This window comes from Sapajus apella, unplaced genomic scaffold (assembly GCF_009761245.1).
Source record: "Sapajus apella isolate SASKATOON/1434 unplaced genomic scaffold, GSC_monkey_1.0 scaffold6, whole genome shotgun sequence".
NCBI lineage: Eukaryota > Metazoa > Chordata > Mammalia > Primates > Cebidae > Sapajus > Sapajus apella.
This window is the reverse complement of record NW_022436946.1, coordinates 4717470-4721487: the sequence shown is the minus strand read 5'-3', so window position 1 is coordinate 4721487 and position 4018 is coordinate 4717470. Positions and strand designations below refer to the sequence as shown.

Genomic DNA, 4018 nt, shown 5'->3' with positions numbered 1-4018 from the left:
TTTGAGACGGAGTTTCACTCTTGTTACCCAGGCTGGAGTGCAATGGCGCAATCTCGGCTCACCGCAACCTCTGCCTCCTGGGTTCAGGCAATTCTCCTGCCTCAGCCTCCTGAGTAGCTGGGATTACAGGCATGTGCCACCATGCCCAGCTGATTTTTTGTATTTTTAGTAGAGACGGGGTTTCACCATTTGACCAGGATGGTCTCGATCTCTTGACCTCGTGATCCACCCGCCTCGGCCTCCCAAAGTACTGGGATTACAGGCATGAGCCACCGCGCCCGGCCCAGTACTTTCTATCTCTATGCTTGTGGGGTCAGATGCACAGCCATCTTTTTCTTTAATCTGCCCTTTTCTGCCACCTTGATGGCACTTGCTGGTAATATCTGCCAAGAGTGCTACAGCAGAATCATTAGAGGAACCCGTGCTCTGTATGTACTTTATTGACGCTTGGCAGAATCTACTTCCTCTAATGTTTTGATGCCTTCCTCTTCCACTTCAATTGTGCCATCAGCAATCTCTACCTCAATTTCAGCAGGTTCTGATTCTGCAGATGGCAATGATTCTGTGATAACATTTGAAGTTTCTGCAATCTTCCTTGTTTTTGGCCTCAGTTTTTCCTGTGGTATCTTCCTCTAATGGGGCTGAGTTTTCTTTGTTCCTGACTTCAAGGGCTTTCATAATGAAGCAGGAAATTTTCTCTGACCCCTTCATGGGTGGGAACTAGCATGTAGATGCTGGGGCTAGCCAGCCACTTCAGCACCAGCTGGGGCAAACTACTCATTGGAGCTCATTGTATTCAATCTGTCAGGAGGGAGCATGTAGGTGAGCCAGGGCAGGAGTCAGGGCAAATGCTTTTGGGTGCCGGCAGGAGCAAAATTCTATGCAGACCCTGTGGACTCCATCCCTGGCTGGACCCTCCATCCCCGACTGGACTCCTCTTTAAAGTAATGCCACCAAGTTGTCCCTCTGAAGTCAAGCTGCTTCTCTCTGATTTCAAACTAGTTTCTGACGTCCAGCTGGTTCTTCTCTTCTCTGCTCTCTGCTAGAGGAGCCTGGGGTTTTTATAGGCACAGGATTGGGGGCGGGGCAAAGCATGGTTGGTTTTGGAAATGGCAACATTCAAGTGGGAAAACAGGAAGTCATGCTCTCACTTTGGGGTGCCATCCCAGGCTTCCGGGTGGGACCCTTGCCGGGGACCTGCCCTCCTTTGCCCAGAATTTTTCTGCCTCCTGTCCCTATCAATAACTTCTAGCATTTGTAGAAACTCTGCTTCTTTCCATAAATCATTGGCTTATTCTTCTCCTGTATCATTAATTTTGGTGTATATGTGAACTGAATTAAATGGCAAAAGGTCATTTTACCAACACCTTCTATCTCCACCAAAGGTTTCTGGGTAAACTGAAAGAATCTGTAGAAGAAATTAATGCAAGCAGCCAAAAAAAGCATTTTTAGCCTTAAAATGACGTCTGTTGACAGGATGATGTCAGTAAACCTGTCCTGATGTTGCTGTTGATTAAATCAGTCGAGAATCCTCTTATGATATTCCGGAAACTTTTGAAGGCATTTCATCCTCTCTTCAACCTCAATGGCCATCAGGTTGCCCTAGTTCATGGTCTGTCCTCCTTCTGAAGCAGGACATTTTCCCTGACCTTTTTGTGGGCACGAACTGGAGTGGGGGTGCTGGGGTTAGCTGGCTGCTTTGGCACCACCTGGGGCAAAGTTCACTTTTGAACCCACTGCACTCAACCCTCACAGGTGGGAGCATGCAGGTGAGCAGGTGCAGAAGCTGGGGTGAGTGCTTTGAAACTTCTGTGCGACCCCCACAGTACCATGCAGGGTGGAGTACCTGCCACCCAAAAGCCTCTGAGAGTGTGTGTTACAGTGCTCTTTTAGCTTTGCCATCCACAAATGGCCTAAGTGTTAAACAGCTCAGTGGGCCCTCTGCCTTTTCACATGAGGAAGTTGCTCTCCACCAGCAAGAGCAGAGAGTCAGTGTGACAGTCTTTAGCATCTGCACCCATGGCTCCCAAGCTCTTGTTTGGCATCCAGGAAAAATCGGGGCACATGACCAAATTGAAGGATGGTGAATGCAGGGTATTTTATTGCTGATGAAAGTGGCTCTTAGTGCGAAAGGGAAGTGAAAAGGGAACGGAGTCAGAAGGTGATTTTCCCAGGATGGTTGGACTCCTCTCTAAAGCAGTGCTGCCAAGCCATCCCTCTGAAGTCAAGCTGATTCTCTCTGATGTCAAACCATAGTCTCTGGTGTCCAGCTGCTTCCCCTCATCTCCACTCTCTCTGCCAGTGGGACCTGGGTATTTTATGGGCACAGGATGGGAAGCAGGGTGGGCCATGGGTGGTTTTGGAAATGGCAACATTTGATTAGGAAAACAAGAATGCACATTCTCGCTTTGGGTTGCTGTTACAGGCTTGAAGATGGGACCCTCTCCAGGGACGGACACTTTTCTACCCAGAATTTCCCTGCCTCATGTCTCCTCAAAGCCTCTCATGCTTTCCCTTCTCAAGGCATGATGCACCTCACACCTTTCCCTACCCCTAACCCATGGCTTGCCTTTCACTTCCCTACAAGAGCCAGGGTGCTCCTTCTTCTTAGGACTTGCTGGTACATGTGTGCTTAGTTGGACACCTAGGTGGCAACAGTACCTCTAATTTATTTGAGCAGTGGTTTGCAGCTCTTCTTGCAGAGATCTTTCATTTCCCTTGTTAGCTGCAATTGTGAATGGATTTGTTTGTGATTTGGCTCTCAGCTTGATTTTTGTTGATGTGTATAGGAAAGCTGGCAAGTTTTGCATACTGATTGTGTATCCTGAGACTTTTCTGTATCAACTTAAGAAGATTAGGATTGAGATGATGGAGTTTTCTAGATGTGAGATCATGTCATCTACAAACAGAGATAGTTTGACTTCCTCTCCTATTTCAATGCCTTTATTTCTTTCTCTTGACTGATTGGTCCGGCCAGAATGTCTAATACAGTGTTGCATAGGAGTAGTTAGAGAGGACATCCTTGCCTTGGGCCTGTTTTCAAGGGGAGTGCTTACAGCTTTTGCCCATTCAGTATGATGTTGGCTATGGGTTTGTCATATGTGGCTCTTATTATTTTGAGGTATGTTCTTTCAATACCTAATTTATATTAACATGAAGGGATGTTAAATTTTATCAAAAGCCATTTCTTCATCTCTTGAGATGATCATATGGTTTTTGTCTTTACTTTTGTTTATGTGATGAATCACATTAGTTGGTTTGTATATATTGAACCAACCTTGCATCACAAAGATGAAGCCTAGTTCATCATGGTGGATAAGCTTTTTGATGAGCTGCTGGATTTGGTTTGCCAGTTTTTCCTTGAAAATTTTTTCATCAATATTCCTTAAGAATATTGGCCTGAGGTTTTCTTTGTGTTGTTGTATTTCTGCCATGTTTTGGTATCAGGATGATGCTGGCCTCTTTGAATAAGTTAGGGATCAGTCCCTCCTTTTCTATTGTTTGGAATAGTATCAGTAGGGATGGTTCCAGCTATTCTTTGTACATCTGGTAGAAATCAGCTGGAAATCTGTCTGGTCCTGGGCTTTTTGTTGTTGTTGTTGTTAGGAGGTTATTTATTACTGCCTCAACTTCTGAACTCATTATTTGTCTGTTCAGGGATTCAATTTCTTCCTGGTTCAGTCTTGAGAGAGTGTATGTGTCCAGGAATTCCCTATGCACATAAAATGGAATCTCTATAATTTCCCAGTTTATGTGCATAGAGACATTTATAGTAGTCTCTGGTGTTTGTATTTCTGTGGGGTCAATGATAATATCCCCTTTATCATTTCTGGTTGTGTTTATTTCAATCTTCTCTCTTTTCTTCTTTCTTTGTCTAGCTAGAAGTCTAACTATCTAATTAATTCCACCCCCACCACCCCCGACACACACACACACACACACAAAAACAGCTCCTGGACTTGTTGATCTTTTGAAGGCTTTCTTATGTCTCTGTCTCCTTCAGACCAGCTCTGATTTT

The 4018-nt window shown here is 45.1% G+C and overlaps 1 pseudogene; it reads right to left on the bottom strand.

Annotated features, from left to right (window-relative positions):
• LOC116549176 overlaps window positions 1-2207 on the bottom strand; it is a 4522-nt pseudogene extending 2315 nt beyond the window's left edge.
• Between the last annotated feature and the right edge of the window lie 1811 nt (window positions 2208-4018).